The sequence below is a fragment of the Chondrus crispus genome, genomic scaffold, assembly GCF_000350225.1.
Source record: "Chondrus crispus Stackhouse genomic scaffold, scaffold_160, whole genome shotgun sequence".
Lineage (NCBI taxonomy): Eukaryota > Rhodophyta > Florideophyceae > Gigartinales > Gigartinaceae > Chondrus > Chondrus crispus.
In genome coordinates, this window is record NW_005179045.1 from 64,837 (window position 1) to 76,705 (window position 11,869).

Below are 11,869 nucleotides of genomic sequence, written 5' to 3' on the forward strand. Positions count from 1 at the left end.
ACATCCATCGCGCCAATAGCTGATGCTCCAGACGAGGGAGGGTATCCGTTGATAGCCATGTACGCGACCCCTGAGAACCGTCAGGCCCCAGAGGCCCGCCTTAAAGGGCCTGATGGCGTCGCCAGGTCGTACGGGGTGTTCACCTGGTTACTCGCACAGTCACTTTATGACCCGACGATCCGGTCAGTTCAGCACTGGTTCCTGGGCGCGCGCGCGCGCATCAGCCTTGAGCTGCGCTCGGTGGCGCCGGACATTGCCAAACTCACGCCGACGCCGATTCTTGAAGATCCAGGAAATTCGTCCGCCGGCATAACCCTGACAAGATGAAATCGGGGTCGTCTTTTAGGCAGCGCATGAAACTTTGGGAGCAACTCAATTGATCGAAAGCAAGACGGACTTTTGTCCGGAGAATCGGTTCGCACGGAAAATCCGCACCATCCTAGTGATCAGCGTTGCTGCAGCAGGCCTTACCGGCTGCGCGGGCACGACGAACCCATTGGAAGAGCTAAAGAAAATTCTGCCTGGCAACAATTCGGGTACTAGCGCTCCAGCTAAGGGATTATCAACCCTTTCGTCTGGCACTAAGTCGACTAGCAGCAAGGCGCGACAGCGACCGACCAGAGCATCTCGATGGGTTAGGCCTGCCTCAGACCAAAACAGACTGTTCGCCAAGAAGACGGTGACCGGTGAAGACCTGCTCAAAGAGCTTCTCGCGCTGAAGGCGGCGGTACTGAGCGGTAATATGGCGGCAGGCGTTGGTGGATTGATGGGATCGAATCAGCCGGCTACAGCTGATCAACGCTCCGCGATGCAGTTCTTCAAAACACTCTGGAGTGAAATCACCCAGAGTGGACAAGGGGCCGTCGCGCTCAAAGCGGCAGATGATTTCTTTACACGCATTGTGGGACGCCGCCAACTACTGGCTCAACAAACATTGGAGTTGCCCGACCCACAAAACTTGAATCGGCTTGAACGCCAGCAAGTGCTCATCCTGGCTTCAATGGTGATGGGTTTCAAGGTGTCCAACGTGATCATGTCGGATGCTGCTGATGATTTGAAACGTGTCAATGAGATGTACCAGGAATTACTGGAGCGCAGGAAGCGAGCCGCTCAGCTGTTGCTTGACGCCTTGATCGAGCGCTCCAAGGCCGAGAAAACGCGCGCAGAGGTAATCGCTCGTGATCTGCGCGGCGTCATGACAAAAGACGATATTGCTCTACTAGACGGTCTATCAGCTGATCAGAGTCTGGAAAGTTTCGCAACGGATATGACCGCGCAAAACCTAGCACTACGTTACATGCAGCGGAAAAACCCCGAAGAGTACAAGCAGTACCAGATCAATGCGGGTCGGTTCGTCTCTGAATACACAGCCTTTTTGCGTGCACTAGCTGGTGCCGGGGCCTTTGGCGCCTTTGGCAAAGGCTTCTATGACAAGGCCGCCCAGATGATTGAACAATCCGGTGTGCTGGGTGCATTAAAAATTCCATTCGGTCGCGAAATCATCCAGGAGAGCGCGCGGCTCAGCGCCACTGCCCGCTCTCTGACAGCCGAAGGGTCCTGGTTTGAAAGGCTGACCCGAACTGGCAGCTTCAACCTGTACAAAGATGACCAGGTGCTTCTCAAGGGTGTAAAAGTCAGCCAACTGGCCGGCACACTGGAGGAACAGGGACAAGCACAGGCCTTCAAGGACCGGCTGATTGCTGCCCAGGGAAAGGGCTTTCTCAATCGGGTACATGAGTGTGAACCGTCGGTCGTTGGCAACTACTTCGACGACGTGGTGCCCCAAGAGGCACGGCTGGCGTTCGCTACGCACTACTTCGGTCTGAAGGATGTTGCCCCAACGTTCACGTTTCGCAATGCCATGGACGGTGCTATCAAATCGCGAAACCGGACGGCAATGCGACGCGATCTGCTGCGACGCAGTGCGCCTGCCGAATCCGGGCCAATTACGCGATCAATTATCGACGTTCACAAGGCGGTTCTCGACAATTTCGGACAGATGGACCGCAAACAATTTATGCGTCTTGTTTTTGCCAATGCCCGCGACAACCCCCAGCGCGCGAGTATTGATATTGGCGGCCTGAGAATAACGATCGTGCCAGATCGGGAGTCGGTCTATGTGTATGAGAAGTATCTGCAGGGCTGCATGAACAAATTCGTCAAGTCATGAGGATCAATCCAACTGGCCACGCCGTTCCGGCTCGATTCACCCCTAATCACTACACCCTTACCACTAATGACTAAGCGACTATCATTCCTAATTGTCACGGTCACAACCGTACTTCTTACTGGTTGTCTAACGTCAGCTCCAAAAGTTGATCCGCAGACCGCCAAACCCCCACCCGAGCCCAAGCCGAACCCGGTCGGCGTGGCCACACCCGAGTCTGTGACCGTTGAGTCAGCCGCCGTACCGATGCCTAGCGGTGTTGATATGACGCGGCTGGCGGCGATCGATGAGGGCATGGGCTTACGTGTCTATAGCGACCTCGTCGGTATTGGTGAATCAGATGAGTCCCAGGTTGAGCTGCGCTTTCCCAGGCTAGCGGCTGGGCCCGTTGGCACGGGCAAACAACTCAATGAGCGCTTCGTCTCCATGGTCAATGCATCCCAACGCTTTGAAGTGTTTGACGACGAGGCTACTGGGATACGAGATGCGTCAGAGATCGTCGTTGAAGGGATGGTGGTGTATGCCGGGCAGCGCTGGGAGCCTTTGCTCAACCAGAAGAAAGCGATCACTACCGTCAGGCTGTCAATGCGTATTGTTGACAAAGCCACCGGCGAACTCATTCCACCGGCACTGCGCACGATCGAGGGCGTATGGGGTGAACAGCCCGGACAGGGAACCCTGCTGCCTCGCGGAGCGGCGGCTGGCAGCGCGGAAGTGGTTGCCTCGCTAAAGAGTGACCTTGACCAAGCTTTAGAGGACGCTTTGCGAACGGCTGTCGCCCAGCTCGAGCTGCGGATGCGACCCATCGCCAAAGTGATCGGCAGTGGCGAAGGTGCAGTGGGTCTTTTTGGGGGTGAACGACACGGACTGGTGCCAGGTGACAGACTGGTCGTGTTTCGACCCCAACTGACGATGATCGGCGACAAAGAGGTTATTGGATTGTCCACGCCGATCGCCGTTGTCCGTTGCGACTCGGTTGCGGTCGAGACTACCAACTGCACTGTTATGCGTTTGGCACCGGGCAAAGCCATTGAGATCGACGACTACGCGGTCCTTTCGGACGAAAGCACCGCACGGAGGATAGACAAATGAGCCTGTGGACTGTTCGGGGCCGACTGGCGTGCCTGGCGATCGCGTTGCCCATGTCTCTGATGCTGCTGGTTTCAACTGAAGCCACTGCAGCGGCCGCCAAGCGATCGGTCGCCGTTATTTACAAAGCCGAAACAAAGAGCGCGCCAAAGCGCACCAGCATCGCGGTTCAACGGGCACTCAAGCAGGTGGAACGGAGCTTCACTCGCTACGGTTACCGGGTGATCCAGCCCAATCCCAAGGTCTACAAAATTCTAGATCAGGGTCCATCGGTTGCCGTGACCTTCGACGAGGGCGCGGGATTGACCCTGATGCTCTCGGCCGAAGTCACCTCGCGCGCAGCAAATACCCCTGAAAGGGTGTATGCAGAAGTGGCGCTGAGCGCGCGCGTGATGCTAGGCGCCGAAGTCATTTCACCTGAGTTTGCCGAAGGCCGGATCGAGGCCCGGCGGGTAGCCCTCGACAAGGGCTACCGCGTTGCTGCCGAGCGGGCGGCCAAGAGATTGACGAAACAGATATATGCAACTGTGCGTGAAATTCCTGACGAGCGCTTCGAAGGACTGACTGGTGATCCAGCCAGCATTGCTTCGCATGCTGTGCTTATTCCCCCACCAGCGCAGCGTCAGGCTCCGCCACGCGTTCGACCACGGCCAGCTCCAGTGCCTAGACCAAACGAACCGCCCACTCGGGCAAACCGGCCAGAGAACTGCCTACCAGGCCAGCCGCCCGTGGCAAGCGCACCTCAGCCACGGTCGCGCCCAGCACAGACCCCTGGACCTGGCGCAAGTGCCGGAGCACCGATTACAAGACCTGACCAGCGCCCGGCTGAGAATGCGCCTTCTGCCAGCGCAGGCACTGCCATCACTGTGCCACCAAGCAACCCAAGCAACGGGCCAGCTCCCTCAGCTAGTGCCGGCGCTGCCATCACCGTTCCACCAACGGCCAACAGTCGCCAGGCACCATCAGCCAGTGCTGGTGCAGCCATCGCGGTTCCCCCATCGGGCGACGCCCGGCAGGCCCCTTCTTCCAGCGCAGGCGCGCCTATCGCTGTACCAAACAGCAACAGGCCAGAGTCCTCCGCCTCAGTCGCCATATCCGCTGGAGCATCCAAGAGTATCAGCGGCGCCGGTGCTAACTGCCAACTGGATCGACCGCCTCGCGTGCACGCGCTCATCGTCGGTGTCTGGAATTTTGGTTCGCTTCGCAATGCTGGCATACCGAATGCGACGGACCTTCCCAGTGTTGAACGGGATGTTCGGCTGATGGAAAAGACTTTGCTCGAACTCGGTGCGAAACGTGCCGACATCACGCTTTTAGAGAACAAAGGTGCGACGACAAGCAGCGTTCGCCAAGCGCTACGCAAAGCCTCTACATCCGTGGGACCTAACGATCTCTTTGTCATGTATATCTCCAGCCACGGCCTGCCAAAGGATGGGGGTACTACCGCTTTTGGTCGACCTGTCCTGAGCGACTACAGGCACGGCGATGGCGATCAGATTGACTTCTGGGAGATTCAATCGCTCATGAAAGGATTTCCTACCGACAAACTCGTGTGGATTGTCGATACCTGCCATGCAGGTGGCGCCGCACTCGGTTTGCAGAATGTCGCGATTAGTGCGGGATCAGGTTCGATTGACGCGCGACCCATGGAGGTTTTTGACCCGTCTGTGGCAGCTCGGCAGGCAGGCTCCAGTCAACATATGGCTGTCTTGTCCTCTTCGATGCCAAACCAAATTTCTTTTGCGGGGACGGGACCAAGCCGCTTTACCGAAGTGCTCGTGCAAGGCATGAAAAAACTCAACCAAGGCGCTGACACGGTAGGCAGTATGTTCGTCAACTTTGTTCAACCGCAGGTTGCAAGTGTGACGCGACCGCTTTGCACCAATCCTAAAAGATGTAACGAGTACGACGCGCAATACCCGGTTCTGGGTGTTGCGGGCCGCGGTTATCACATTCGCTTCTGAACTGGACTTACGATATGACATCCTTTTCCCAAGAAACCATCCCTCAATCCCACAGAGTCATACTGGCGATGACTTGCACTTTGCTTTGTGGCACGCTGTCTGCAGCATCGCCAACACCGTCCACGCTAGTCACTGCATCGGACTTCGCCATCCTCACTGAAGCCAACTCTCCGGCAGCTGCTAGTGCGCTGGAACAGTGGCGTCCCCCAATACTGTCAAAAAGCGTGAACGATCCGGGCGTCATCCTGTATCAGAAAACCTGTCGGTCTGTTGCCTACATCGGCACCAAAAAAGGTCGCGGCAGCGGATCAGTTATCAGCAAAGATGGTCTTGTCATCACGAACCAGCATGTGGTGGGTGATGCGTCCTTGGTCAAGGTTGGCCTATTGCCCTCATGTGACGGCAAGTCTGGGCCGAAGTTGTTTAAAGCAAAAGTTCTTAAGATCGACAAAGGACGGGACCTGGCCCTTTTACAGCTGCTAGATAAACCCTCCTTCCCGTTGCAGCCAGTCCGCTTTGCCGATCTGGATGCTGTTAACGTTGGAGCACGCGTCTTTGCGATGGGCCATCCCAAAGGTCAGTTCTGGACGCTAACGCAGGGGCTTGTCAGCCAGATTCGCCCGTCGTTTCAAATACCCAAAGGCTCCAAAGTGACGATGCTGCAAACCGATGCAGCCATCAGTCCAGGCAATTCCGGTGGACCATTATTCCTGCCTGACGGTCGCCAAATCGGGGTCAATACCATCAAGCTAACTGACGTTTCCATTGAAGGTATCGGCTACGCGGTAGCTACGCGGGAGATCAATAACGTTGCTAAGCTGAACATGGACGAGAACGGCCAGCGTGCCGCGCCCGCCCCTGTTCAAAACCAGGAAAGAGATGGGGTAACCCAGACGTCAAGAGCAAAACCCAACGAATCCGAATCTGGTGAAAAGTGCAAATCACGCGAGCTTTTCAAAGGTCGCGATGAGAAACTTGGCGGTACGATCTCTGTCGTCATTATGGGCTGCGGAGATAAGCCAAACATGCGGATACTCGTCCCAGATGAAGAAGCAAGACCGCTGGTGGTTGATATGGACCGTAATGGTGACTCTCTGCCTGATGCCCAGATCGTCGATATCGGCCGAGATGGGAAGTTCGATATCTCCTTCTTTGATAACAATTACGACAAGAAGTTCGAAACCATGGGCAAGCACGATGATGGCGAGCTCGTGCCTTCGTCAGAAGAAGCAATTCCACCAGTGCTGCCCCTGAGCAAGTCACTACAGAATGACCCCATGTTCAAATCACTCGCCCGATAGCAAGACATCGTCACTTTCCATTCAGTATGGGGCGCGACAGCCAAAGCGGCTTCGCGCCCTTTTCTGTAATTCATCCGGACCGAACGTGCGTTAATCGCAAAACACATCCTGATCGATAGTCAACTAGTCAGCCACCAGGTATTAGTTCACTCTTCCCAAGACGCTCTCCTTCAGCGCGACAAATCGTCCGTCCTTTTCAGTCAGTGACGAATGTGGAATCACGTAAAATGGTGACTGACGAATAGAGCCCGGCATCGTCTATACAGTGTACGGCTCAAGTTCGGATCCTCGAGCCAGCGCTTGACCCGTTCACTTTGACCCAATTTGAGAATTCAATGACAGATCATTCACAAAGCCTTACCCCGGAACTTTTTCGCTCCTTGTGCGGGCAGGGGAAGACTAATCGGCTTTTGGAGCTTATCTATATTCAGTGCCGTGATGCGGCCTTTGGGAAGCTGTATAAGGTGTTCGGCTCAAAACTAATTGAGGCTATCGCAGAGGAAGTCGTTAGCGAGCAAATGATTCGTTATGCCGTTGATTGTGAAAAGAAGCATATCGATAAAACTGTGATTGGACACTTCAATACAGCGGTCACCCGTTACTACATCGATATGCTTCGGCAACGAAAAAGGCAGGGGGAGACAACTTTGGACTCGGAGGACGAAAACAATGGAATCGATCCTTCCGCCGATCCAGGTGATAGCCCAGAAGATGAGATTTCAGCCACGCAGCTCGGGAGTCGCATTCAGGAGCATTGGACCTTATTCGTCGAATCAATCCATCCTGCTCAACGTGATCTCACTGATGTCTTCACTGCCTACCTCTTTGAAGAAGTCGAGGAATCAATACCCAAACTCTATGAGCTCTACTTGCATTGCTTTCGGGAACAGGCCGGGATTACCAAGCCTCGTAGCGAACGCGCATTTAGGCAGGCGTTTTGGACGCTACGTAATCGATTCAGGGAAGAAGTTCTCATTCCCTGTGGCATAGAAAATCTGCGCCGATTCCGATCAAGAAAGAAGACTGCAGTTGATTAATCGTTTAAGCCGCCCAAACCTTCCAAAATATCCAGGTATTTGACATGACAGACGAAGAATTTTACTCAGATCAAGAGACCCGCCGCGAGATTGCGACGGCGATGAAAGAGGCGCGAAAGATCGACAACGAGATGCGCCAATCGGTTCCACCAGGTTTTAAAGCACGGCTTGAGCGCGATGCCCGCGCGGCCGGAATACTCGGCGAGAGCGAAACACTTCCAGAAACCGATATGCGATTGAGCGACGTTGCTGACCGAGTTGAGATTGCGCGCAGTTCGCTTCAACAAAAAATGCGGACGCAGACAGCACAACAATCGTTAAACCGGACTGAGCCGTGGTGGAAGAACCTGTTCCAACTTCCGACGCTTGGCTTCGCCTTTGCCGCCACATTATTTCTAGGATTTGCAGCGGTGCTTTACCAATCACAATTCGGAGATGACCAGTCCTTGGAGACTGGCGTGACTTATCGTGGCGTCGAAAATGGAACAGACCAGATCATCAGAGTCAACGATGTTCAATCACAAACCCAATCCATTAATGCCACTCTGGAGTCCCTCAACATCGAAGCCAAGATTGAACAGCAGGCTGGGTCTGCCATCATCAGCTTTTCCGTGGCGGATGCCCAGGTTCGAGCCGTTCGCGACGCACTTGCGACGGCGATCCCCTCGATAGAACCAGCTGCCGGAGCGAATACCATTATCCTCCTGCCGTCCGATTAAATCAGGAGCTCACCGATCCCGATTTCCCTGACAATGCTTCCTCTGCCGCGTCTGTTCTCTATAAACGGAGCAGACGATGGAACACAAACCTAGCGAAGAAGAAAAAAAGAACCAACCCCCTAGCTGGATGCTGGAGGCAATCGGCGCACCAGCGATCCTGCTTGATGCCGGGTTTCGGGTTCGCCAACTCAACCAAGCGGCCCGCCAGTGGATAGATCGCTATTCTTGTGTCCACATCGTGCACGATCGACTCACCCTGCTAGACAACTCGACGAAGGCCCAAATTTGGCCTGCGCCAGATGATCAGACAGGGACGCGTGGCGGGTGGTTTTGCATCTCACCAAGCGGTCCGGGGTACCTCGTATACGTCGCAAACGTTGAACCAATGCCGGGCGCGAGCCGCTCATGGTGGGTGATCGTCGGCACACGTTGCCAACTCGTTCCGAAGGACGCTATCACCGCGCTTGGCAACTTACGTGGCTTGACTCGCAGCGAACTCAAGGTTCTGATTCAATTGGCCGGTGGGCTCACACCACAACAAATTGCGCAAACATTGAAAGTCAGTGATGAGACGATCAGGACTCACCTGCGAAATATCCGAGCGAAACTGCGCTCGAAATCACTGCGTGATTTGGCAACACTGATCAACGCGTTGCCGGGTGACCCCTTGTTAGACCTTTCGAAACAATGATACCTATGTCATCTATGCTCAACGTAGCGTGGCCCAATTGCTGAGCAACTGCGATACGGCAAGCGTAAGCCAAGTTATGCTTCAGGCCAATTGGTTTTGACATTCGAATCACCGACAGCTTTTGGCTTCAGTCCAGCAAACATTCTTGGGAAAGAATATCGACGTGATGAGAGAGCGCATCAGTCAATATACCGATTGGCTTGCTGAACACCATCCTTCTTTTCTAGACCTATCACCGCTATTGTCATAAGAACAAGCGAAAACACAAAGTCATGGACGCAATAACCGATGATCGAAGCCACCCTCATCTGTTTTTCTTTTAGACCTTAAGGTCGATTCAAGCCAAAAACCACCACCGATCAAGTTCTGACTTGGCTACATCATCATGCTTCCAATTTTTTCGGCTTCCGAAACGGATTGACGCTCAATCAGCCAGAGCGTGGCTTCTTCGTTGATCACTATGCCTATGTCCTTCTCCCACAGTCGATAGTGTTTACGCGAAACATCACTGGCGTCAAACACGAACTTCCTCAAACTCAAGCTGATGTCCAGCACACTGTCTTAGGAGCCTTCTGACCGTTTCTCATGTACCCCTGGCGTCGCAGTTAAGCTCCCACCAATCCTTCTCTCGCTTTTCGGAAAATGCTCTAGAGTTTTCCAATGACGGCGTCTCGGCTGTGTTGATATCCTGTGAGAGACAGGACATCAATCAGCTTAACTGCCACAAATCGAACCAGGAATCGCCCATGGGGCCTACCCAAATTGTTGGAATCATTAGCCTTCATAGTCAATACAGGCTTGATGCCAACACTCGCGCTGTTATCTGCTATGTCAGTATTGACAAGATTATCGACAACAACCCTTCGACCCTCTACCTCTGAGCAATATCAGAATTGCAAACTGGTTACCTCTCCCAGCTCTTCACACGCGTTGGCGCCGAACGTGCCCGTCATCAGCAATGCTCTGTACGTAATATCTGACCTCGCCTTTGCAGGTTTCGATGACTTCTTCCAAGCGAATGTCCGTACGAAAGGGAGCCCCTATTTCCTGAATTACCTGGTGCCTACGCCTACCCAAAATTATTGAATTTTTAGGTTGCTTGACTGACAACGGCTCATGATAGCCGCTCAGTTTTTGGCATCACATTGTTTTTTGCTCTTCTCCGGTCATTCCGTTTCTGAATCTGTTCTCTACTACGTATGAAATCACCTGTAGTGGCAACGATTGACAAGCTCAAGCGTTGAAACGTTTTCGCTCCTCATTGGCGTAAGGTATCCTTAGGAGAAAGCGCTCACCCCTGCAACTCGGGTGAACTGAACATACTCAGAAGGAGGGGGGAAATGCACAAGGGAATTCTGGCTAGCGCCGTTATTTTGATGGGATTGGGTACTGCATCGTGCGGAGGAGGATCAACTGCTGTTGATGCCGACCCCACACCAAGCCCAGCGCCCGCCCCCTCGACACCGGCGCCGAGTCCTGCACCGTCCCCTAGTCCTGCACCGTCCCCTAGTCCTACACCGTCCCCTAGTCCTACACCGTCGCCGAGCCCACAGCCTTCGCCAAGTCCTGCACCGACTCCAAGCCCACAACCGGCGCCGGCGCCTGGGCCCTCACCCACACCAGCCCCCAATCCGCCATCCGTTCCTCGTGCCGGCTTTGCTTTTGATGTCTCGCCGCTAGAAATAGATCAATTCACCGCAGCTAACGCGCAAGCCGCCTTGGCAACCTACTTGCGTATATTGCGTCGGGAAGATCTTGTAAGAGTTCTACGAGACGGCTATTCCGTTATCCAAGCCATTGAATCAGGAGCGCCCGGGTTCACACAAGTGCCGATCGTGTCCGGACAGTTCGACAAAGTGGTCACCTGCCCAGACTCTGGCCAGGTTGAAATTCGATATGAAGACGCGCAGGATGTCTCCGCTGGAGGTGGCTACAATTTCAAGACTTGCCAAATCGGCGAGGAAACATTTGGTGGGAACTTGGTGAGTCGGGTTCGGTCGGGCAATATAAATGATGCTTCTTATACCGAACGAGTCCTAGTCGCCCCACCGCAAATCCCATTCGCGATTAATCGCGGGGATAGAGTGGCCGAAGGGGTGGCTGGGGGCATCGTAGAGCGCCAATATCGAAATCAAATCGGTGACCAATCTATTCAGACTGTGACTGATGTCGCTAGCTATTTGGCGCAAGATAGCAGTGCAAAAGTAAGTTACTTCATTCCCCGCCATGAATATATTGAGGCGACTGACGCTAGCGTCTATTTTTCCAATTTCATACCACAGAGTACAGCCGTTCGTTCGAGCGCGTCACCGACTGGCGCTGCCACTATAGAACTGGCTAGTGGGCGTACCTTTTTTGGGGTTGATGCTACTGGGCGAAATATATCTTTCGTGGCGGATCAGCTGACAGGAGACTTTGAGATCGGTCAGCTAGTGATCAGCACCACCACTCAAGTATTAGGTGAAGGTAAGACCATTCTCATGAACGCTGCAAACGGTGATCCAGCCACCTTTTCACTGACAATTTTGGATCGTAGTGACAACGTCTTATCAAGCGCTAGTGTCCCCTGGGATGATCGATTCAGATTTGGCCTGCCAGAGAGCCCTTTCGAATGAACAACTAGAGCGGTGAACGATACTTCATTTCATCGGGCCACAAGATAAATGAAGTATCTGATCCCATTGATGCTGGCACCACGATCGCAGCTGATCGAGGTCCTCATCATTATCAAAGGCATGTTTGTGCTGGATGAACCAAGACGCAACATCAAACCAGCGATCGCCAAGCCGATCAAGTTGCTCCTCGAGCTCTTCCGCGGTCGGGGAGTCATACCAGGGGGGTAGCGGCACATTCGTGCCGAAAGTAACGCTCGAGCCGCCCGATCCGGCATTACCGAGGCGT